Source organism: Polypterus senegalus, chromosome 12, assembly GCF_016835505.1.
Source record: "Polypterus senegalus isolate Bchr_013 chromosome 12, ASM1683550v1, whole genome shotgun sequence".
Taxonomy (NCBI): Eukaryota; Metazoa; Chordata; class Cladistia; order Polypteriformes; family Polypteridae; genus Polypterus; species Polypterus senegalus.
Genome location: NC_053165.1, coordinates 111,240,093 through 111,266,898, shown reverse-complemented (window position 1 = coordinate 111,266,898; position 26,806 = coordinate 111,240,093). Strand labels below are relative to the sequence as shown.

At 37.3% G+C, this 26,806-nt stretch overlaps 1 protein-coding gene and 1 pseudogene across 1 annotated transcript in view; one reads left to right on the top strand and one right to left on the bottom strand.

Annotated features, from left to right (window-relative positions):
* The window catches only part of LOC120540172, a 32,578-nt pseudogene extending 30,429 nt beyond the window's left edge, over window positions 1–2,149 (top strand).
* LOC120541537 (insulin-like growth factor 1 receptor) overlaps window positions 1–26,806 on the bottom strand; it is a 384,927-nt gene that overhangs the window by 208,145 nt on the left and 149,976 nt on the right. The gene's annotated exons all lie outside the window — the stretch shown is intronic.

Below are 26,806 nucleotides of genomic sequence, written 5' to 3'. Positions count from 1 at the left end.
GGAGGATGGGGGCGTGCAACAAGAGGAGATTTTGCTTAACTTTAGTTGACCTGATACTATTGACACCTTGAAGTTATTCGAATATTTAATGGAAGTATAGGTATTCTGCAGCTATTATAAAACCACCCTTCAGTTTACTATTGTGTTCTTAAGAATTACTTATGCACACTTTGTTCTCTTTTTTCCCCCACTAGCTCCTCTTGACTCACCGGTACAAGAAAACCTTCACATATTATTTACTATTTGACTCATCTTGATGTCTAGTTATGCAAGACATTGCATTTGTGTCCAAGTACTCCATACTTTTGGCCCTCTAGACACAAAATATGTTCAACCTTGGCCATATGCAGATCATATTTTGTGTAAAAAAATGACATCCTTATGATAAAAAAATAAACCAATAGGTGTTTTCAGAAAAAAAAAATCATTGTAAGGACTTGAAGTTGTGCATATCACAACCACCAGCTCCTGGGGTGCACCCCCTAATGAGATACACGGAGTCAAAGTATCTCTTTTACACAAAGCTCTGAAAAAATCGGGCTTGATAAAATACGTAGGTGGGGATATCATTTTATGCTATTTTGATGTAGCCAATCACAAATATAATATTTGCAATATTTAATTTATTATCATACTAGCTGTGTAAGCCTGTGCTGTAAAAATCCGGGGTCCTAGAAGCTATTGAAATTGTCAGGAAAAAAAAACTGAACTGTAGAGATGTCAGGTAATTTAAAGGAACTACTCTGGGCATCTCTCTCCTAGGAAGTTTCGTTTTACTGATGTGCTCGCGTTGCTTATGTATTAGTGGCTAAGCCAGTGTCCCTTTCTTCAGAGGTTTCATTTTGCTGACATGCTAGCCTCACTTGTGTTTTAGCAGCTAAGCGAGCTTCTGTTTCCTCAGAGGTGGATCCCTTACCACGACTCCACCTCTCACTTCTGGGCAGGACAGACAGACACACATACTTCCTTACGTAGACTTTATATATAAAGTCAATCAATTTAAATATTTAAATTGATTCACAAAATTTAATGTTTCAAATATCTGATACAACTACACATTTCTTATGAACATCCCCAAATCAGAACGGCTTACGTTAATTCAGATTTTATCTATCCTTATAAACAGTATAAAAAGGAAGCTCCTGTTGAGTAACTAATTAATCTCTCTCTTCGTCAAATAGTGTTACACCAACAGAAACACTAGTCATTTAAAAATCAAATCACATTGGTTGTCATGTGCACATCTCTTTGCTGCGTATCCCTTTGAGTTGTGTGCATGTTGCTTGTTCTTGTGGAGACCTGCATGTTCAGTTAATCAGGACTGCTTTCACGATTGGTTGCTCTACACTTTCAGCACTACATTTAGTGATTTAAACTGGAGCAAATCCTTATTCTTGACTCACCGAACAATCACAAATTCAAAGGACCCTTTACAGATGTTTTTACTCCAAACCTAAAGCTGAAAAACCACTCAGACAGAAAAGAATGTTTTAAAGTGAAGACAACAGCACCACATCGATATTATGCACGGCCAAACAGTAGAATAATTGACTCAGGGACCACGGTTGTTGCCTCAGTAATGCTACAGCCATTCGACTATGATCCCCATGAGAAAAGTAAACACAAATTTATGGTACAGAATATTTTTGCTCCTCCTAATATTACAGACATGGAGGCAGTGTGGAAAGATGCAAAGTCTGGTGACTTAAAGGATTCCAAACTAAGATTCGATTTTGAACTGCTTTCTGAAAATGAGAAAATGTGAATGATGTTGAACCTAGTAAAGCAACACTAGTACTCAACTCATCTAAACAAGATGGACCGTCTATGTCAAAACCAACCAGTATGTCACTGGATGACACTGAGATGAGGAAACTTATGGAAGAGTGCAAATGGCTCGTCAGAAGTAGTTAAATTGTCAAATGAAAACCAACAAATGAAGGATTGAGAATAAGGAAGGTAACCCAACAGGACAACATGGTACTAAGGATTAATGGGTAGAGACAACAGCAGTAACTCACTCCCTTCTCTCTTTGCTGTAATTGTGGCCATTTTCATTGGATTCTCCCTAGAGAAGTACATTTTGCAGAGGAAAAAGCATGCAACGGTGGTCACTGAGCCTGGGATGTTTTTCTTTATTCCTCTTTGATCTTCCATATCATTGGTAATACAGCGTCATCAACAGGCCTTGCCTTAACGATCTCACATGGTTAGTTAAACAGGTAAAAGGGTAATGGATCTCCTTATTCAGTTCTGGCTAGGGGAAAATCTAAAAAATGTACATTACCAAACATCAGTTACCAGAATGTCAAGATTATACATAGACCTCGGTGGAGGTGGTAAATAAAGAATCGTCCTCTCTTTCTGTGGATTTATTAAGAGTTGATTGAAATGTTAAGTGTCTTGTAAATGTTATTTCAATCCTTTTAAAAACTAATTTTGGTACCTGTTGCTGGATTTGCCACTTTATATTCAATTTTAAATCCACTTTGTAATGTTTCTCTGTGAATGTCAAGTGGTATGCCAGGTAAAATTGTGCATCCTTCATTGTAAATTGCTCACCTTATTCCTTTCCACTGCAGTCAATGCAGACTTTTTTTTCTTTTTCCAGTGGTTATATATCTTTTGTTAGGCAATTGTTGAATAAACAAAAGCTATTCAATCTTAAAAAAAAAAATAATCAGATCACACTTAAACAGGCTCCTCTTTTATGTCACAAAAAAAAGGATGTTTCCACTCTGTGAAAGTTGATGAATGCAAAGTACTTAAATCAATGGTCAGCTCATCAACTCATAAGTCAAAACCTCACGATTCTACAGAGTGGACTTTAATGGTTAATTTTTTTCTACTTCTAATTTGAGAAAAGGACAGGATCACACACAGCAACATAATCCATATTTTTTTATCTTTACTAGTGTGTCTTCTAAAATAGGAATCTATTACTGTATAATGCATGGCAAAAAAAGTGGAGTATGTGACCTAAAACCCAACATCAATTGCTATCTGTACACAATTTGTACATTTCTAAATGTTTGTGTGGGTGATTTCCCAAATCCCAAAAATGCATACCAAGTTAATTGACAATCATAAATCAACTCAGGAGGTGTATGTTCACAAATGAGTGACAGCACCTTCTTCCTGATGCCACAACAAGAAAATCCATGTCCTCAAGTTCCTGTAAGCAACATAAGTGGCTTCAGAAAATGGAAAGATAGATAGTTCATCCAAACACTGCTAGCCATTTTCATTTAAACATAAATTCATTAGGGTAACTAGATAGACAGAAGGATGAATGGCTGGATGAAAAAAGTGCTATAAGATAAATATTTTATTAATCCTAAGTGTAAAGAGCTGTAATTATATTATAACAGCCTATACATACAGTAATAAAAACAGATTCATGTAAATAGACTACTAAAATGGTGTTAAAAGTATCCTAGTATGAAAGGGCTCAAAACAAAACACAGAGTAAAAATTATTTGGGATGGTGAACATCACCAAAGTGCAATGAAAGCCTCCAAAACAAGCATATATCAAAGACAACCACTTAGTGTCACTCATCCATTTATAAAACCTGCTTATTCCAATTTCAGCTGTTAGTAGAGCTTATTTCCACTGTGTCAGGTACAGGTATGGAAGCAGGGCACACTCAATGCACACAGCCAAACAAATGTGTGTTGGTGTGTTGGATAGGAGATCCAACTCAGGCAAGGCAAAGGTCATCAAGGGTTGACCATATATTTTACTGAATGATTTTCTCCCAAATGGAGGTCACATGCCAGTTAAACGGACAGACAGTCCCATATAACTGTAATATCCCTGGATGTTTCGAGGAAGAACCTTGTTCAGCAGTGCCTTGTAAAGTTCCTAATAATAAATACATCAACACAAAAAGATATAAAACATGAACCAAGTGAAGGCAGTTACTCACTTGACATTATTCAAAAGCTTTGACGGCTGGCATGAAAATGTCTTGTCTAAAACGTTGTAAAATCACCTCTGAACCTTGACAGGTTGAGGGATTACAGAGGACAATGGAGGAGCTTGGATATGCAGCAAACTAGTCAAGAGCTTCAGTCCTGTTCAGCATCTTAAAGGTCCTGTCTCAGGACTGCACTCACTGACAGCATTGGATATTCTGGACTTGAAACTCCTTCACTCGCTTGCCCTACAGCCTATTCTAAATGATACAAGTAAGTCAGGTGACTTGGCTGAGGAAAAAAACAGAAATGTGAACTGGGAACCTCCTCAGTTTCAAACTCTTTTGTTTAACCACTAAGAGCCACAAAAACTTCTGAGCTTCATTAACTGCTATGACAAGCAAAAAAAAAAAAAAAAAAAGATGGGAGTAATATGATGATGATTTTAACACAAAGACTAGAAAGTTTTGAGATGGCTCAAGTTCCGCCAAAGTTAATGCATCATGTTAACAAGAACGAGTTGGGACTGGTTTGAGCCCAGAAGCTCCGAGTAAGCCTATGACTTAATTTACTTCATCTGACATCTCATTTCACAAGTTGTTTACATCACAATAGTTTGAACTGAAATTCTGTGTCACACACTGCAAAAGTGTGGTACAGCTGCTCCCTAATCCTCAGTTAAAATGTGTCAGGATCCAACCCCTAAATCTGTCTTTATTAACTTGCTCACTGACAGACCTTACTATTTCTCACTTGGGCAGAAAGCCACTGAAGTTACGGCATTTTAACGAGCACGAGTTATCCAGCAGAAGTCTGACAAAAGGGCTACCCACTACACAAATTCAGATTACTACTATAATATGATTACAGAAAGAAAGTCAAAGCTAAACAAGCCACTCTTTCTGTCTTCAACCAAGAGAGAAAAAGCAGTAAATGAGACTGATTATCAGTAACATTCCTGCTTTTCAAGGTCATAAAACTACACCTGAATGTACAAAATCCTGGCCTTTCACTACTTTAGCCTCATTTTTTACTACAAAATATGTATTCTGATCATTCGCTTACTCATTTACAGACAACCAAAGGGTAATTCCTTTGTTTGACACTGCAGCCCATAGTGGGACACTCATCACCAAACTTAAATGTTCTAACATAACATATTGCACTTTCTTTGGGGGATTGTCTGCCAGTAGGATCTCCAAGTGGCTTGGTAACGAATATAAAAGTTAATATAATTTTACTTCATGCTACAAAAACTGCAAAGGCAGTTTATAATACAAAGAATGAAGATTATCTGGTGTCACCAACTTCACAAGGACAGTACCTGCACCCAAAGCAGATATCTCTGAGCCTGGGAGAAAAGTTGGATAAGCCTGCTACCTTGACTAAACAGCTCTGACAACCATAAAGGAAAAAAATGTTTGAAAGAGTACAGCATCAAAATTCTTCACTTGTTCTATGGACATTTGATAAAATCCAAAGCTTGTGTAGATTTTACATGTTATCCATGTGTCTGCTCTTGTTTTAGCCACCTTAGTTTAACTGATGCATATGTCCTTGCACTAAGATGGGGTGTCTCTTGCCAGGACAGTGTCCAACCGTGAATGGATAGACTGGTGTAAATAAAATCCATTTTAAACACCGACCTTCATATGCTGAACACACCTGAGCGAATGCACTACGCCTTTAGTGATAAGAAGTAAGCAGAACTAGATAAGGCTGCTGTTGTGCTTAAAAAGGGTCAATGGTCATAAATAAGACATGCCAAGGCATTCTGTGGAAATATAATATAAAGCAAGGTTAATACAGTGAGTAGAAGTATCACTTGTTAGGAGTATGGATAAGACAAAGATCACTGAAACAGTTTCATGGCTGTGATACAAAGTATCCTTAGCACCGTTGGGTATCAAAAAATGATAGATATGGAATGCATGCATTATGTACCTTAGTTTACATGGGAACATGTGGGTATATACCTTCTCCAATTAATAATTGATATTTGGGCAAGCTGCAGTATGAAGCCACAAATTATATGGAATCAACTGCCCAATGATCAGAATTGGCTAGTTGTCCAATGGGCAATTTGCTGATGATTTTGCAACTGGCTGCCTTTATGCTAAAACACTGGGCCAAGTGCAACTGCAGTGCAAAGTGAAAGCAAGCTGGAACAGAGCAACTTTTCATTCGAATGAGGTAGCCAAGCAATCAGAATTTACAAACACTTATGATCAAGGAAATTGCAGCAATCCCCTCTTCAGTCTAGAATCGCAGCATAGGCCCTTAATATAAAATAGAGTGTCACTTGCAACTCTGTAGTCCCTAACTGTTTGGTTGTTCTTCAATTACAAATACTTCATTGACTGTGATTCTCTTGGAATGACTTCAGAAAGTATCAAGACCCCTTCACTTTAATATTTTGTAATTTCACAGCCTTATGCTAAAATTGCTTAAATTCATTTTCCCTCACCAAACAACACTTAATACTGCAGAAAGAAAAAGTGAAAACTGGACTTTGTGCTTACATTAATATAATTCTATTGATCATCATTGAGATGTTCATACACCTTGTTGGGAGACCATATGTGGTCAATGCAACTAATTTGAAATGATTAAGAAAGACACACGCCTTTCTATAGAAGGTACAGTTGACAAAGTGTATCAGAGCAAAAACCAAACAATTATGTTAAAGAAATTGCCTGCAGGGCTTTAGAGACAGGATTGTGTTGTGGTACAGAAAAATTTCCAATATTGAAGGCTCCCAAGAGCACAGTGACCTTCGCAATTCTTAAATGGAAGTCTGGAATGACTGCAACTCTAATTATTACTGGTTATCCAGCCAAATAAAGTAATTGGGGAAAAGGGCCTTGGTAGGAGAGATGACCAAGAATCCAATGGATTGAACTGTTTGGCCTCAATTCTAAGCATCACGACTTGGGGAAACCAAATCACACTGCTTATTATATGGACAATAACTTTATAAAAATGAATCATCATGTTGGCAGTATCACGCTATGGGGTTGTTTTTCGGTATCAGGGACTGGGGATTAGTCAGGGTTTAGGGAAATCTGATCTGGAAACCTCTGGACCTCAGACTGTGCTGAAGGTTCACCTTCGAATAGGACAATAACCTTAAGCACAAAGTAAAGCCAACATGGTAGTGGCTTATGGTCAACTCTGGGAATGTTCTTATGTAAACATCTCTGGAGAGACACCAAAATAGTTGTCCACCAACAGTATCCATCAATTGTGAGAGAAGGGGATTTGCAGAGAAGAATGGCAGAAAAATTCCTAAATCCATGTGTATGAACCTTGTCACATCATACCCAAGACGACGCCAAGACATAATCGCTGCCAAAGGAGCTTCAATGAAATAGTGAGTAAAGTGTATGAATACTTGTATCAATGTGATATTTCAGTTTACATTTTAATAAATTTGCTATTTTTTTATTCTGTTTTAACTTTGACTCACTGAAGTATAGAGTATTGTTTGACTAGGGGAAAAATTAATTTAAATGATTTTAGCACAAGGCTGCAACATAAAATGTGAAAAAGTGAACTAGTCTGAATACTTTCTGAAGACACGGATTCCTTGCTCCTCTACTCATATCGCAGATGTAGTTCTCATTTTCCTCTTGTAATGTACACTTAAAGTGACCCTGGCACCTTCCTCTAAAAGATGTGAGCACCAACTTCTATCACATCTAAATCAAAGTGCACTACTAAACAATAATACAAAATGTTTCAATTAAGAAAAATATTGTGCAACAGTAACTGTAAGAAGGTGACTAGGATTATTCATGTACAAAAACAGTTTGCTTCCAGTATCACATGGATTGTGAAATGGCAATTGGGAAGGAGGTAACAGGGAGTAATTACAGGGAGGACAGCAGTGCAATTCGTGTTGCACAATTCTGCTTGTTTTAACAATATTGTTAAGTAAATGGACATGTTGAAAAATACTGAGCAAGGAGAACAAGACAGGAACCAACTCATACAATCTATGACATGGAGCACACACACACACTGAGCAAATTTTGAGGTTTCAATTAATCTGACATGTGTTTAGTATGCTGGGAGTTGTCCCACTCTCAAACAGAGAATTATACACAGTGCACATAGTCAGAAATGAACCCTAGTCTATTGGACCTGTGAGGCATCTCTACTATCCTACATTATTTGAATTCAAAAATACTCCAAGGCCCAACTGGAGCACCTCTTAATAAGGACAGTAAAGGGTCTGTTGGGTTAGATTTCAACTGTACACGTCTTGATTTGAGAATATGAGAACATTTATCCATACTCTGTTAGGTTCCATTTCAAGTTCTGATTTTTTGTTAGGCATACATAATACAAAAGATTCTTTCTTACATGTTACCCACGGAGACAGTACAACAAAAATCTTACATGAATGTTTCCCACCGACATGCCATAGAATTATAGTACTAGCAGTAGAAGATGAATACAAACCAAGAGTGAGCACGGCACTATATATTAAATACAACATCAGGCGATACATATGCAAGAGACAATCATATAGCTGTCAGTGCAAGTGACTGTTATGTAATCTTATGACCTGGAGATAAAAACTGTCCCTGAACCTTTTGATGCAAATGTAAGTGTGAATGCTCCAGCTCCATTTTTTGAATCACAGGATGGGGGAAAAAAAAGCAACTGTATATAACAGAGGAGGAGGTTGGGAGCAAGCACTGATAACACATTGCTACACCCACCACACGACCAACCACCTGGATTGGGAACGGACTGCAGAGTGTAACACCTAAGCACCAGACTGGAACAGTGTGGTGTTTGTTGTTTTTTTAACAGTGGCTTGAGTGAAGTTGGAGGACCTGATTGCAGGGCTGGATGCGGATTAACGTCATACACAAGATGAAACAATTTCAGGTTAAGGGCATTGGCTCAAGGGCTCAACAGAGAAAGAGACACTTCTGTCGTTTATGGGATTTGAACCAGCAACATTCAGATTGCTGGCATAGATCCCTAGCCTCTGAGCCACCACTCCACCCCCGTACATGATGGCTAAGGTATTTAACAAGGAAAAGTGGGCTTCCTTTTCCGGGCTAAAAACAAGCAGGCTCCTTTGAGTTCCTTCTTCACTTTGTACAATTTATTTGCTTTTCGGTTCTTTGATAAACATTTTCATAACACGCCACTGCCTCCATCACGGTTCATAGGATAAGTCTTTTTATCTGGGTGACAGTATTATGTTTAAATTTACATTTCTACCTGTTTTGAGCAGATACTGTTTCTGAAATTCACAAAGAATATAAGGTCAAATCATTGAGCCACACTACCCCAAGACTCAAGATCACAGCACAACAGGTCACTATTAGAAAAACTTTTTTCATTTTCTTCAACAAAGTGGCTTTGACTGAATGCTTCCAAAAAGAAAAACAAATAAACCAACAAGAAAACTTACAGGTAAGAATCATGTTCCGCTTCAAACAGGAGGTTTGAAAGACTGTGACGAGATAAAAACAAGAACATTTGTAGTGGCAGAGCCAACTCTGAGAGAGAAAAAAATAATGTATCAATTAAAAAAAAATGCAGCAATGATGACTGGGGCTTATAACAACAAATGTAAAGAAAGCTCAAGTACCACATGAACAAAGAAAACAATTCTAGTTTCACTGGAGTTGTGTACAATTCATGGCAGAATCTGCACAATAAAAACAGAAAATGCCAAAAGATTAAAACAAAACAGAACTCTGATAAACTTGGAGAACACTGCTGTTTACGTGCTGGAGGGATAATATCAGAGAAATGCCAAAGTCTGTAAAGTCACTTCTTAAACTGCTAGAAGCAGACTAGGATAGCAAACCTCCAAGCCAAAGCTACAGATTCTCTCACATCTTAAAGGAAAAGAGGGTGACTGGTATAAGGTGAGAGGGTGGCATTTTGAGAATGGTGTAAAGAATTGGACTAGAAAATAAGATATTATAATATACACCATGATGACAACCTCTATTCACATTTTAAATTGAGTAATGTCACCGTTACAAAGTCGTGCTTGTAAAGCACCATTGAACACAGCTTACTACAGAAAAGCATTGCCAGGGAGAAAGGTCAGCTGTTGCTACCAAGGTCAATTCTTCTCTTAAGTGCAGTTGAAAAAGGAAGCAGATCTATAATCACCATGAGGAAATACTAAAAGGCCATGGAGGAAAGCAATAAAAAGGCATATAAAGTCTGTCTGGGCTGCTGTTACTGCTAAACTAAAACATCCCAACACAAGAGGAAAAGATAATCAAGACTAGTTCAATTCTCATAGATGGAGGGTTTTGGGAAGGGATACACAAGTCTGAAATGTTGGCTATATTTATACTCATCCTTTCAGAAACGTTACGTCAGTGTAGTCGCAATTTTAAAACCTGCTCTGTAGAAAAGTAACATTCTAAACTTTGTGTTCTTGGCAACTCTGTGGATCTTTCTCCAGGTGCTCAACATCCTAAAGACGAGTCTGTGTGTCAGACTCAGATTAATTGGTGACTTCACAATTTTCCCATTATAACGGACTGTGAACATGTCATTAATGTGCTATGCAAAGGGCTGGCATTCTCTTCATTACTAGTACCTGCCTTGCATCCAATGCTGTCAAGATAATGTTTGGAATACATGATACAGTATATATATTGTATTAAGTAGATCTGTATTAAGCAGAATTCTGCTTCCTGCAGAGTTTTTGTGGGTCAAGAGCATCTGAGTAACAAAATCTTTTAAGTACAATTAATTAGGGCGAAGCAGGCTACAGCATAATGATGAATGGGCTATATTCTATAAAGACCACTATGCAGACTTTTACAGTACATCCTATGTGAGGAGTTTATTATGGTGTCAGCCTTCTGAAGACAGCACCTTGAAAATAATTTGCAGAAGTTGTGCACTGTTGTGTCGCTATCCTAGTAGAATGCAGTACACAGAAAAGAAAGTGAAAGTACCCATTGTCCTCAGATACCATAATTCTGGAAAGACGCCCTAGTATTCTGCAATGGAAGATGAACAAAATTTAAATTAGCACTCAAAGCTGTCATGAAGGTGCTACCGTGCACTATCACAGTCTAAGTCAAAAGAATTGTCCTGAATTTACTTCACAGCAGTCTCCAGTATTATTCTGCAATGAGTGCCGTTTGTCTGCTGTGACAAGAAGAAAAGCTATCAGAAATGAGGGAGTCGCTGCATATGAAGGAAGAGAGAAAGTACCAAAGGTGAAACATTTGTAGATCAATGGAAAAAAAGAGAGAAATCTAATTTATAAAATAATATGAAGCCAATCAACAAGGAGAAATATACTGGGTCACCACTCAGAGCTTGGAACAGTGTCATTATGCTGGAAGACATTTAGTAATGATTGATGACATGCTGATGAATGCAAAAAGAACAAAGGCCACCATTGTAATGATTAAGATATTTAAGTCTTGAATCTTTTCTGTAGATTTTCCTTTTGTTTTGGCTATTGCAGAAGGTAGATTCCAGATGTTAAAATTAAACAGAGTATAGCTTTTGAGGCTGTATTGTAAGAGTAAAGCCAAAAAGTGAGGTGGATGGGGCTGGGATGATACTGTTTTTGATGGTGCACTGGCAGTGGCTTATAATTTATTTGGCAGCCATGGCCCATCTACCAGTGAATTCAGTCAAAAGTTATCGAAATCATTAAAACAACCTGATAAATACACAGCTTTCCGCTGCCACACACACATTTGTTCTCCTCAGTTACAGCAGGGTGAGCCATCCATAACTATTGTGTGACCCTATCTCCCATTCCAGTTTACTGAAGAGCTTGGAGGTTCATCTTTAAAACCATGCCTCATCTTTAAGTTTGTTCACTTATTTTTTTTTTTTTTTTTAACATAAATTTTCAAAAAACACCACCCCTTAAAAGGGATTAGTGGCCACCTATGAAGGGGAAGGTTGATTCCACATATGGGGTGCTGTAAACAGCCTTTACTGCTGTCATGCCTTGGTAAAGTCAAAGTCATTAAAAAAGAAAACAAAACAAAAAAAAAAAACATCATCTCTTACAGGGTAGAGTAGGTGCCAATGTGAAACTTCCTCTAAAAAATTAGTTACATTTTTTCAAAGCAGCATAAACTAAAACAAAACTGTAAATTAACAAAAGCTGATTTCTTTTCTATAAACCCAAAACAATTGTAGCTTAGTCCTGCATATCAAGATGTTCTGGTTTTGGGATCTCAGGAATTATATGCTATAAAATATTTTACTACTTCTATAGTTTTAGTTTTAGCCAAATGACATATTGCTGGTTATTTCTTAAACTTTAAAATGACACCTTAATTAATCAATAACAAAACTGACTGAAAAATAAACAAATAAGAGATTCTCTGGGCAATACAGGCATATGCATATACAATACACACAAGTATTTTGAAAAGAGGAAATATGAAGAGAGACCACGGCTTTTGAAAGTGTCATAGTAGAAAGCAGAGGTTTAAGAGAGAAAAAAAAATAGTATGCAAATGCCAAAATGCCCTCCTTTCATCTGACACTAAAAAGCACATCCTTCAAGTCGTCATAAAGCCAGAACCACAAATGAAATATTGTGCACAAATGTGCATGCATGTAATAAAGAAGGCTTGTTACTATTACTTTTAAAGAGAGGATTACAGGGTTTTACAAAGTTAAACTGCATAGTACCCCTCTAGATTCAGTAAATGTTTTATGAATGAAGCATGCATATTTTCCACATAGGCTGATCTAAAATAACTAGTCTTTGCAGGTAGATTTGTGAGTACCCTGCAATGGACTGGTGTAGCGGCTACAGTGTGATCCAATCTCATAAGCCTCTCAGTCTGTTTGTTGATTTCCCTGAAATGGAGAAACTCACTGGCCTACCAAAAGACAGAAGTAGCATGATGACTAAATATTTTACAAAGTGAAGATTGAGGAATGGGAATATTATCCCCACAATGAGCAAGTTCTACCTACTTGAAATATTAAAAAAAGAAAATCAGGTTGGTAAAAATCTGAAAACTAAATGTCAAACCTGGAAGTGCCAGGATATCCTTTTAAATATGTGTGAGATGTCCAATCCTGGCTGAGCAAGTCAACCCATCATTCCAAAATAAACCTAGAAAAGTGTGGTATCTTGGTAATAATTATTATTCCAGGAGTCTGGATAAGCAACAAGTTTGCAAAAACCTAGCATGAAAAACTTTTTCCACTTCTGTGGACATAAACTTTACATATGTTTCTAATGCTTAATTGCAATGTACTGCAATTCTTCTGTAAATTAAAGTGCCCTATAAAAAAAGCTTCTGTACAGATCCAACACATGCAGATGACTCATACTTCCAGACCAGGTGTGGTTAGAGCATGAAGGTAATGAAATGGGGGTCCACATCCTCAATGGGCATGCTGTTAATAATTTATAGCCACACAGGTAACAGGCTTGGTTTATTAATAACAATAAAAATGTTGTTGACCCCTGAAGAAAAGTAGCGACTAAAAGATTTGTAGGTAGAGAATTTCACCTTAGGCAATGGTGAAAACCGTCTTACCAGTTTCAAAATAAAGTAAATGTGGAAACCTTACAAGCAAAGTACATTTATCAAATTATTCACCCATAAGTTACAACCACAATTTCTGATAAAGCAAAAAGACCAAAATACTGGGGGAAAAAAAACAGCCGAAGCTTCTCCAGCAAAACTGTGTAAGCCTAGAACAGGGTGCCATTGCAGGAAGAGACACACTCACTTGTACATACAGACTGAAAACAGGGACATTGTGCAAACTCCATGGTTCATCATGATATAAAGGGTATGTATGTATACGTAAAAAAGTACTAGAGCTTTTTCTTCAATAGCACATCTTCAGATATTTATATACTGCTAAAAGACTCTGCAGGGTCAATATTGACATAAATCCCTGACAAAATAAAAAATGCAAACATTTATTACTGCCATCTTTTTAATGCAACAGCTCTAACAGAAAAAGAAACAAAACATCACACATCTAAATGTAGACTGCTGTTCAATACTGTCCCACTCAATACTTCTGGGAGGTTCAACATTTTCGAAGCGCATAATTCGGAAAAGAGGAATTGATTTTTTGATATTTAAATCATTTGCTTCATGCCATTTCCTGTTATGTTTTTACAGAATAAACCTGGGGCATGGGAAATTTTATACTATTAATATGACTCAAAAAGCAAAGCATACCATTGGGACCAAAGTAATTGAGTCAACTGTCAGAATACTCAGAATAAAAAAAGCAAAACAAAACACACATTTGAACCATTTCATAAAAGTAAATAAATCACCATTTAAATGTCTCAAACAAACCCAAAACTTTGCTGGGAAACACACAAGACAGCACAATATAAGGCATTGTCAAAAAAAGTTTGTGCTTGATAATGTAAAATAATGATAATGTAATCAACTGATGTGTGTACCCAGGAAGTACTCAGTGGACAAGGCCACCACCCACCTAGCAGACACAAAGGACATCTTTTTGAAAAAAAGTAAAAGTGTTTACAAAGTTTTCAATGTAATTCCAACAAGCACAAAGTCTGAATTATACATTCCAATAACACCAAACAGAGAAATCGCAGCTTAGTAAATATAAAGAGAAGAGAAGCTGGTGACAGGACAAAAATTATTCTGTGAAGTATTATGTGTCTATAATACCACACAAAACTATCAAATCAGACAACAGCAAAACTTAACTAGGACTTCACACAACAGGCAGCAGTACCTAGGTCAGGAATCCAGTTTGTTAGCAACTCTGATCTATTTTTGCCAGTACACTTGAAACATTTACCTAGATGACTACATAGCACTTGCATTAAATTGTTTTAAAAGTGTCTGCCAAACGTGGTAAATGTAATTAGTGTAAGGCATAAAGGGGCGGTAAATATGTATAACTCCACACTACTCTGTGTTACTAGCCAGTTAAATTTTTCAAATAAAATAAACACCGACAGAAAGGTACAGTCTGTGTCTAAAACACTGAAGTCTGGGGCAGTCATTTACTTCAGTAACTTTGATCATATTTTTTGCATTTTGAGTAATAAAACACACTAGCTCATCTTTGCATAAACATCAGCTGGACAAGGCCCCCCATAATCCCATAGCTATATTTTCCCTACTGTATTCTTCAGGGAATTGTCAGGCTTATGTAGAGGCTCTGTTGTTCTACTTGACCAAAGGTTAGTCATGCATGCTCTTCCAGCACCTGTTTGCAACACTTCTCATACATCTTTGGGATGGAGACTTGGGAAAATATGTATGGGATGGAATTTGGTATCATTTATCAAGATTCTTGATAAGGTACAAAAAACCTTGTAATGCAGAGTATTTATCATTGCCATGTCTTTACACAAGCAACGGCCTACGTTATTTCTTTTGATATCGGGACCTGGGCTCATATGGTTATGGGCATTTAAAACTTGTGGAAAGCAATGGGTGATTTAGAAATGGTTCAGATTTTTCCTTCAGTCTGGCCGTGCTGCTTGCACATTTTTGTGAACAGCACTTTTTATAGCGCTCGTTATGACTGTGCTTCAAATGGTGGAACAGGTTTGTTGTATTTCCTCTCAAAGAAGCAATTTCCACTCGACATGATCTCTCTATTATAAAAAAAAAAAATCCTGGGAGAGAAAGACTAGGGAGACGAGACATGATCTTCATGTGAAGATCATGGAAGACACTTAAGACCCACGAGATGAAAGAGAATGGCCACGGAGCGTCTTGTGGGGACCTTAAACATAAGACTTTGTGCCAAGTGATTGACCCAGGACCGTCTCGTGGGGACATAGAACATGAGATTCTTGCAAGACACGCCCTACTTACAACCAATATCAAATAAGACCACGCGCAGCAAAACACTCAAGTCGTGTAAAGGCTTTGAGCATACACAGATCCAGGGTTCTCAGTGCATATAAAGCGTGTAAGGACAATACGTTATAGATGAAACATCGACGACTAAGCAAAGAAAAAACAGCAGCGCTTAGAAAAGAGACTGAAAGGTTTCAAGGGAAAAGAAATGCAAAAAAAGAAAAAGAATAATCAAGGTGCAAATTTAGAAAATAAGGAAAGTATTAATCAGCCAGGAAATTGTGGAATTGAAAAAAAAAACACACGTCCAATCAGGCTCAGAATTAAAAGACAGAGTAAAAGACAAAGTAAACAGTGTGTTTACATACATCATTTCAACGAATCTTACCTAATATCTAAGAGAATACAAAGGGTTTATGCTGTATAACTGTCCGGAAAATGTTGATAATTGCGTGGGAGAGTTTATAAGGGCTTAAAATATTTAAAAATAACCATATGAACATATGGTTTTTACTTCACAGATTTTCAAATTTTGCGGGTGGTTCTGGAGTGCAACTCCCGCGATCGAGGAGGTATTACTGTATACAAGCTGTTGTTGCCTTTGCTAATGAACAAGTTTACGGACATTGAGCTACTTTTGCTCCTCTTAGGATATGACGAAATTGTTTGCTGTAAGTGTCGGCAGCATGAAATAAATGTGAGTTGCCATTTAAAGTGTGGTTTGTGTCGATGGAAAAAGTGTTCTACATGATGTTTGACAGGAAATTATAGATATATTTGAGAGAGCTGGAGTGAATACTGATCATTTTAGAAGATGCTGTGTCACTCTCATCTGTCACCACAGTTATGAAGTAAATAGTTTGTCCTTTATCAACAAAAAAAATCACTGGATAACAATCACTAATTAACAAGTCCAAGCATTTCTACTTTTTAAACTACAAAATTTTGGAAATGATTTGGAATTTTTTTTCTCCCTAAATAATAAAAACCATCATTTAAAAACTGCATTTTCTGTTTACTTGTGTTATATTTGACTAATGGTTAAATGTGTTTGATGATCAGAAACATTTTGTGTGACAAACATGCAAAAGAATAAGAAATCAGGAAGGGGGCAAATAGTTTTTCACACCACTGTGTGTGTATATATATATATACACATATATATATACATATAAACACACACACACACACACACATATATATATATATACATACACATATATATGTACACACAGGTATATATATATATATATATATATATATATATATATATATATATATATATATATATATACATATACACATACATATACATATACACATACATACATATATACATACATATACATTATATATATAGCGCCACAGGGGACTGTGCTTTCTCTGGTCCTGTTCAATCTATATACATTGGACTTCCAATACAACTCAGAGTCCTGCCACATGCAAAAGTTCGCCGATGACACTGCTATCATGGGCTGCATCAGGAGTGGGCAGGAGGAGGAGGAGTATAGGAACCTAATCACGGACTTTGTTAAATGGTGCGAATCAAACCACCTACAACTGAACACCAGCAAAACCAAAGAGCTGGTGGTGGATTTTAGGAGGACCAGGCCCCTAACGGACTCCGTGATTATCAGAGGTGAATGTGTGCTGAGGGTACAGACCTATAAATACCTGGGAGTGCAGCAGGATGATCAACTGGACTGGACTGCCAATACTGATGCTCTGTGCAAGAGAGGACAGAGCCAACTATACTTCCTTAAAACGACCTTCAACATCTGTAATAAGATGCTGCAGATGTTCTATCAGACAGTTGTGGCGAGCGCCCTCTTCTACGCGGTGGTGTACTAGGGAGGCAGCATAAAGAAGAGGGATGTCTAATGCCTGGACAAACTGGTGAGGAAGGCAGGCTCTATTGTAGGTACGGGGCTGGTCAGTTTGACATCTGTGGTGGAGCAACAGGCGCTGAGCAGGTTCCTGTCAATCATGGAGAATCCACTGTATCCACTGAACAGTATCATCTCCAGAAACTATGCAACTCTTCAATTCCACCCGGGGTGGGGGGGGTGTGTTAATCGTTAACACTACACAAGATTATTGACTGTTATACCTGCCTCACACACTGCACCTTGTATTTTTTAACTTGCACTGCATTTTTATCACTCTTTAATTAATACTGTTTTTTATTGGTATGCTGCTGCTGGAGTATGTGAATTTCCCCTTGGGGATTAATAAAGTATCTATTTATCTATCTATTCACTAATTGGTTACAGTAAGTTTCATCATGAAAATGTCAAGTCCATTATTTAATTTAGTTTGCTGGATACCCTTTTTAAACACACACCCTTTAACTGTTTAGATTTCAGCTGTTGCAAGCAAAATTGAGTAACATACTGGACTGAAGACAAAAATGCAAGAATTTACTGAAAGCAGTCAAAGCCAATACTATTTTAAATTTGTAACAAAGCAACACTTATAGGTGAATATCATTAAGATTAAAGAATTTGGTGTCCAGTATAGTGTAAGCAATGCCATCACATTATTTTCTTTAATATCTATCATATGGGTTAAGTGCACAATTATGTGTCTCTTATTTATTAATGTTATCAATGTAAAACAGGAAAGAGAAAATTAAGGCCTAAGAGAAGGTTTATGAATGTTGCGAGAGAGGACATGCAGGTGATGGATGTAATAGAACAAGATGCAGAGGATATAAAGATATAGAAGATGATCCACTGTGGCAAACCCTAACGGGAGCAACCGAAAGAAGAAGATCAATGTAAAACTAACAGCTCTTGAAGTCAGGCTGCTGGAGTCATGGTGGTGCAAATAAAAAAATGGCATAAGTTTTTTTTTTATACAAAAAGAGATATCCTACTCACATACAGATGCTTGTGTTTATTGCTACCGATTTTCTACATTAACTCATTTCAATGATAACCCAGAAATACAAGTTGCCCAAGATTAACTGCTTGCTTAAACTCTGATTATTAACATTTTGCTATGTGTTTGTAAAGATTTACATTTTTGTAAGATACAAAGGGATGATTCTACATTATCTTTCAATTGCACCTTTTTTGTCTTCTTCCATTTCACAATATTAACTTCTTGTAGCAATTTCTGGTTAGGTATAGTAGCCTTTTCAGGATAAAACAGCACCTGTTAAGGTGGCATAGAGGGAGTCTGAAATAAACATGCCTTCTATTTGCCCCATTGGGGAGGACTTTTAGAAAAAGAAATGGAGTTGGATTTTGGAAAATACAAAAACAAAAGGAAAGTGCTGCAAGCTGCTGAATATGTGAGAAAATGAGCTTAATGCCTGTATTCTGCAAAACAGGAGGAGCTTGTCAACAAGTCTGCCCGATCTGTCACATTGCTGTCTGTTTAGTTCTCTGGGATGCTGGGAGATCCTGGTTTACAGTGCTTAACTCCACAGGCTACAGTCCTCTGCCTGGGTGGGCCGTGCTTGACGGATTAGCAGGCGGCTTCACTTAATAAAGTGATTTGACTGCTGCACACAGGCAAGGTTTTGTTCAAGCTATTACACACATACAAAAAAAAAAAATAAAAAGAGCTTGCTTTAAAATTTGCAGCATACGTCAAAGCAAATGAAGCAGCACTTTAAAGACTAGCTTATGTTCAAGTTGGCGCACGTCTTGCCTGAGGCATACATATGTACAGTACAGTATAATTTCCTGTTCTGCACTAACGGAGGAAGCTAACAGTACACAGACAAATTGGATTGAAGGGATGTTGCTTAGATTGTACTAAAGGATTATTGCCACACAGTGAGAAGGCAAAGGATCAACTGCACAGAAAGAACACAGAAAATCTGTGCAAAATGCAATTATTGTTCAGTAGGTAGGTGTTATGTTTTGTCATTCCAAAAACAGAAGAGGAGAACAAAAACACTTACTAATTTAATGTATTGCCTTACAAATGTCAGCCATTTCCCCAAGGAATGGAGACCACTGACTGTTAAGTCATAAGTTAAACTAATAAACGGTCTTTGAAACTGACAACTTAACCCAGAAAAATGGAATTTCGCAAAAATTGGGTTCTGAGATTAAGCATCATTCTGATGTTCTGATCCTCTGTTGCTTTCTAGTGAGTAACAGGAAAGGTTTCTAACCACTGCCTCTCTATGAGGCACACTCAAGTAGGCCCAGGTATTAAGTGCCCCATATAATTAAAGTGCTGATTTGGATGGAAGGCAGAGGGACTAACATCTCAAAGGGCTCTTCACTAGGTGCGTCTGCAAAGTACCAGCTCAGACAGAACTAATGCCCTGATGAAAGATGTGCTAATGTTCGAATCAGTGCTCTAATGTTCATCAATCTCCTTTCATCATCATCACAGTCTAGGACAACAATGGTTGCAATTACATGCATAGGTTTTATTTTCTTGCTTCTTCTAAACAGGTCTAGAACATAATTTAATGAGGTTTTAGAAAGAAAAAAAAGATCTTGCAAAATACAGACAGATAAAATGGAAGAATGGATGGATAGAGAAAAGGAACCCAGGAAAACTAAGCCTAAATAATACATGTTAATAAAATGACTCAGCAATTTAAAAATGAATGTGTTTATAATTTATGTTTATTAAAGCTATTAATAAAACATACATGTGTGTAAATAAGAGGGAGGTTAGTGGAATGGTGAGGATACAGGGAGTGGAGCTGGCAAAGGTGGATGAGTTCAAATACTTGGGATCAACAGTACAGAGTAATGAGAATTATATAAGAGAGGTGTAAAAGAAAGTGCAGGCAGGGTGGAATGGGTGGAGAACAGTGTCAGGAGTAATTTGTGACAGACGGGTATCAGCAAATGTGAAAGGGAAGGTCTACAGGACGGTAGTGACACCAGCTTTGTTATATGGGTTGGAGACGGTGGCACTGACCAGAAAGCAGGAGACAGAGCTGGAGGTGACAGAGTTAAAGATGCTAAGATTTGCACTAGGCGTGACGAGGATGGATAGGATTAGAAACGAGTACATTAAAGGGTCAGCTCAGGTTGGACGGTTGAAAGATAAAGTCAGAGAGACGAGATTGCATTGGTTTGGACATGTGCAGAGGAGAGATGCCGAGTATATTGGGAAAAGGATGCTAAGGATAGAGCTTTCAGGGAAGAGGAAAAAAGGAAGGCCTAAGAAAAGATTTACAGATGGGGAAAGAGAGGACATGCAGATGCTGGGTGTAACAGAACAAGACACAGAGGACAGGAAGATATGGAAGATGATGATCCGCTGTGGCAACCCCTAACGAAAAGAAGAAGAAAATTCTTTAATAAAACATCTTGCAGCTGGACATGAAGCAATTTATATATTTTAGATAAGTCAAGTTTATCCATTGTATTATTTATGATACTGGGTGTCTTCAATGTAGTGCTCATTTTTCCTAACAGTCAGTTTCATGCAAAACAACCAATTTTCAATTTTTTAAGCAAATGCAAGAACACGTCGTGCAACCCCTCCAACAAACCAAGGTAACACATGTAACATATCAGTGCTAGTATAAAATAATGTAGAATGTCTTAAAAGAGGTGAATCAAAACTGCTAAAGGAATCATACACACTGGACAAATAAAAAAAATTAGACCAGAATCACAAATTATGGCAAGCATTCCTTGGACTGCAGTGATAAAAACATGACTCCTTTGATTTCTGTGGTTGTCATTAACCAATAATCCAGCAATTACACCACTAATTGCCTATGTTAACTGAATGGATGCCTAAGGATATTTGCAAATACAGAAATTAACCTCATTGTAAGAGCCAATCTTAGAAAGTTAAAGTTTTGAATTAAACTCAGATTAATGTTGCTTAATTTGAATAGAATATAAATTTCTTTCATAGTCATAATTTATGGTATAGTTTTTTTCCCCCTATAAGTTAGCAAGAGATAGAACCTTCTTATTGGAACTGAGAAACAGTGTGATAATAAGCTCAGTTGTTGTTGTTTAGAACAGGTCCCAGTACATAGGGACATAAAGGACTCATTTAAAACTTAGAAATGGGAAAAGCATATAGTTTTCTGACCGTTTTGAAATGGTTCAGGAATGTTAAGTAAATAGGAACGATTTGAGATATAATAAGATTAAGCTTATAATTGAACTTTTCATAACATTAATTTTCCATTTTTTGCTATTTTAATTTTCTTTTTTGTGCGGCCTGTTTTACTTTAAAACTTAACTAAACTTTTAAAAACAAAGATATTTTGTCTGTGGAATCATTTCTGTGTGTCAGGCTTTTGTTGAATCCCATTTTTTGAGTTGAAGCTGCTGAACTTTGGCAATTTTGGGAAAACGCAGCTACACTCATTATTGTATTTTGTCGAAAAGCACACAAATCTTTTTGCAAAATTTTAGCGTATCATATATAATGACAAAACAAATCACTTTTGTTCCTTACATCTTCAGGTTCTGTGACGTATTGCTGGAATTTGAGCATATGTTCCTGCTTTTCACTTTCAATTATGGTGCTTGCACATATGACAGCTCCATGGACATAAATGAAGGTCCTATAAAAGTCACTAAGATCAATATAAAACTATTTCTGCAATTCAGAAAAAGTATTATACTGATCAGGTCAATTATGGGCCTTTTGAACCAGAAGAAAAGGGCTTTTAAAGGCGGTGATCAGCATGAGCTCAAGCGTGTGCAGAAAGAACTCAGAGTCCAGCTCAGGAAGGCAAAGGAGCAGTACAGGAGAAAGCTGGAGCAGAAGTTGCAGAATAATAGTATGAAGGAAGTGTGGGATGGGATGAAGATCATCACTGGCTGACTATCTTACAGACAGATCTCAGTATGTGTCTCAGTAACTGCAGGTCTGACATTGTGGTCAGCAACACATGAGTGCCTCTGGCGACTGTGCTTTCTCCAGTCCTGTTCAGCCTATATACATTGGACTTCCAATACAACTCTGAGTCCTGCCACATGCAAAAGTTCGCTGACGACACTGCTATCGTGGGCTACATCAGGAGTGGGCAGGAGGAGTATAGGAACCTAATCAAGGACTTTGTTAAATGGTGTGAATCAAACCACCTACAACTGAACACCAGCAAAACCAAAGAGCTGGTGGTGGATTTTAGGAGGCCTAGGCCCCTAACGGACTCCGTAATTATCAGAGGTGACTGTGTGCAGAGGGTACAGACCTATAAATACCTGGGAGTGCAGCAGGATGATAAATTGGACTGGACTGACAATACTGATGCTCTGTTCAAGAGAGGACAGAGCCAACTATACTTCCATATAAGGCTGGCTTCCTTCAACATCTGTAATAAGATGTTGCACATGTTCTATCAGATGGTTGTGGCGAGCACCCTGTTCTATGCGGTGGTGTGCAAGGGAGGCAGCATAAAGAAGAGGGATGTCTCATGCCTGGACAAACTGGTGAGGAAGGCAGGATCTATTGTAGGTATGGAGCTGGACAGTCTGACATCTATGGCAGAGTGACGGGCGCTGACCAGACTTCTGTCAATCATGGAGAATCCACTGAACAGTATCATCTTCAGACGGAGGAGCAGCTTCAGCAACAGATTGCTGTCATTGTCTTGCTCCACTGACAGACTGAGAAGATTGTTCCTCCCTCACACTATGCGACTCTTCAAGTCCACCTGGGGAGGTAAACGTTAACACTACACAAGATTATAGACTGTTATACCTGCTTCACACTCTCCACCTTGCATTTTTTAACTTGTACTGCACTTTTATTGCTCTTTAGTTAATATTGTTTTTATCAGTATGCTGCTGCAGGAGTATGTGAATTTCCCCTTGGGGATTAATAAAGTATCTATTTATCTATCTATAACAAAAAAAAAAAATGGCTACAAATCATAAACCATAAAATGTTCTATTAAACCAAAGAGCAATGTTACTGATAACTGCACTATAACCTACAAAAAGAGCATTTCATAATGATCTTTCTCACCTGCCGGTACTGACCAGGGACCTCACTGTGCAAAGAATTTACAGTGAAACATGATGTACAGACAGAACTGGAAATGTGCGTACACACAAAAACATTCAGATACATAAATCTGTGTGTAAGCAAAGTTCCACACATTTCCAATTTATAAATCCCAACCAACATGAATTTTAACGCACATGACCCCTCCCTACTTGTCCCAGAATTATGTATAGTTGAATATGGAAATCAATATAAATACTCCCTTCCTTTCCATATCTTGTTAAGACAATGGAAAATGCATTTTATTTGGTGGCTTAAGCAGTGGTATAAACAACAAAACGAAATTGATAGAGTGATACAGTGTTGTGGAAGCACTAAAAAAATCCAAGTTCACAAAGTCGCACAGTGCCTGAAGTAAAGAAAAAAAAAAAAAAGAAAGAATTGGTCAGATATCAAAAGGCGAGTCGCAGCTCATATTCTAGTTTGGCTATTCCGTGCACCATTATATCTATATTACTAAACAAAGGTTGTATATATGCACAGATGCCAGAGGCCAGAAGCACAGAAAGTGCACGCGCACAGCGCCTCAGCACCCCAGAGTCAAACCCAGCGGCTTCCCAGAGTCAGTAGGTGGCGTCCAAACACCACAACACAAGCAGTAAACTAAACTTCCGGTCACAATACAACCGGCGCCTATATAACCTTCATTTAGTAATGTTTGTATTAAGCATGGCAGAGGCCAGAAGCAAGCCGTGCACAAGTGATTGGATTGCTTCCTGGAGAAAGCCACGTCTTTCTAAGTACTGACAGTGTTGATTCTGAACACGAAACTGAGCATCTTAATTTTCCATTAGAATATTTAAACACTATTAGCCTGACCGGATTACCACAACACAATCTTAACCTTAAAGTAGGGACAATAGTCATGCTATTAAAAACCTTAATACTAAACAAGGTTTATGCAACGGTACACGGTTGGTCGTGAACAGCATGAAAGAAAATGTTATTGAAGCACAAGTGTTTAAGTGATTCCATACTGACAATACTGTTTTGATTCCTAGAATTGACCTTGCAAGTTCTGACCTGGAATTACCTTTTAAACTTAAACGACGCCAATTTTCCATTAAGGCTGAATTTGCCATGACAATCAACAAATCACAAGGGCAAACCATGGATAAAGTAGGGATTGACCTATCTCAGCCTGTATTTGGACATGGACAACTTTATGTTGCCTTTTCAAGAGTCCGGCGTTCGTGTGACATTAAAGTGAAGGTTTTAACTACTCCATACCATGGAGAGCTAATTCAAGGACAGGAAACCATCTTTATCAAAAATGTTGTTTATAAGGAAATTTCTGATTAACTATTTTGAATTTACCATTTGATTCATTTTTTGTTTCCAATTTACTTCATTTAAACCTTTGCACTCCGATATTTGTTTTACTTATAAGTGCAGCAACTGAAAGACATTTTGGACTTAAATGATATAATAATTACATTTTAATTTTAGTTTTAATAAATTGGTTAATTTTAGCACAAATATATTTATTTAATTAAATGAAAACTTTCCCAGAACGCTCCCACCCTCCATTTTTCATCCCTCCAAAGATCGGAGGGAGCAGAAAGTGATGCCATTCTTGGCTTTGTGATTCTTTAGAGAATCGGGGGTTTACTGGTTGTTACAGAATGACTAAAATCATGTGAATTACACTTGTAAATGATGTGCGATTAAATTTGGTGTATTTGAAAAAGCCCATGTCATGGATGCAAATCTAAAAAAAGGAAGAGAAACACAGAAAACAGCATCACTGCTTTGATGCTGGGTGCCATCCGTTTACAAAAGAAAGCAGAAATGTGCATATGCGTGGTGTTTGGCTGCTGTGAAAATGTGCATGGCTATACACGAAGTTTAGCTTTTATACATCATGAAGTGAGCGTGGAAACAGGTGTATGCAACAGTTTTGTGTGTACGTATTGTTTATACATGAGGCCCCAGGTCTTTCTATGCCCAAAGACTCTACGTTTTACTTCTAGCGATCGTGTACAGGGTGCACACTGTGCATGGCAGGTTAAAGCTGGAATTGCATGCTCCAAGCTAGCAATAATCACAAACACAGAACAAACAATACATCAGATTTTGTCTGCTTTAAGTACTGACAAGAATAATTAAATAGAATAACTGTTCTGACTCCTAAAGCAATCTGTGCAATCATAGTTAAATTAATAAAAATAGAAATAAATATCATTGATTTCAGAGTCATTCCTTGTTTGGTTAATTCCTCCACTGATTGGGTGATTTACTCAGAGTTAGCTTTTTCGCTCTCATTTCCATAAAGCTTCTTAGGTCCATTCACTGCCTACTTGCCCTTGTCTGACAAGATACATGCTCCATTAGGGAGATGTTACTTCTTTCTGGATATACTATACACTACGAAGATATATTCAAGTTGTGGGGTTCAGGGAATCTGGAATTCAGCATCCACTTGGTGATTTTCATTTATGATGATATCATAATAAACAATCACTACCACCACATTCTGTTCCATTAAAATAGTGGAGATTTCAAGGTCTATTATCGTAAAGTTTACAATGATCATGTGTATCATAACTTCTAACAGATCTTGCTGAAACTGGACTGACAATACAGGCATATTAAAAAGGCAAAATACAAAGTGTTGCCAATTATGTCCATACATTTCTTGAGTATAAATGCAGACATCATAGTGAGTTTTACTTCAGTATCAGTGTGCTTTTTTTAAACTCTCAAAATGACTGTAGTTATGCTACTCATTAGTAGTACAAAATAAAGACACTACTTAATTACAGAAGGGATTTTTATCACCAATAAATTTAGTGCATACTTACGATCTAAATCTCTCCTCTGAAATTATCACAGATTATCAGACACTACTGTAAAGCATCCAGAATCCAACTACAGTTCAAAGACATAATACTTGGTCATTTCGCCATTAACATCTCTCTAACATAATCTAAATTTGCAATGCAATGAACTAGCATCCAATTTAAGAAGTGCACCTACATTGTGCATAGTGTCACAGGATTATACTCACAAATGTTGAAAAAGCATCCTATTTACACAGGATAAATACAAAAAAAAGCCTATATAATCCTGCTTATTTAAATAAAAAAAAAAAAAAAAACTAACTTTCAA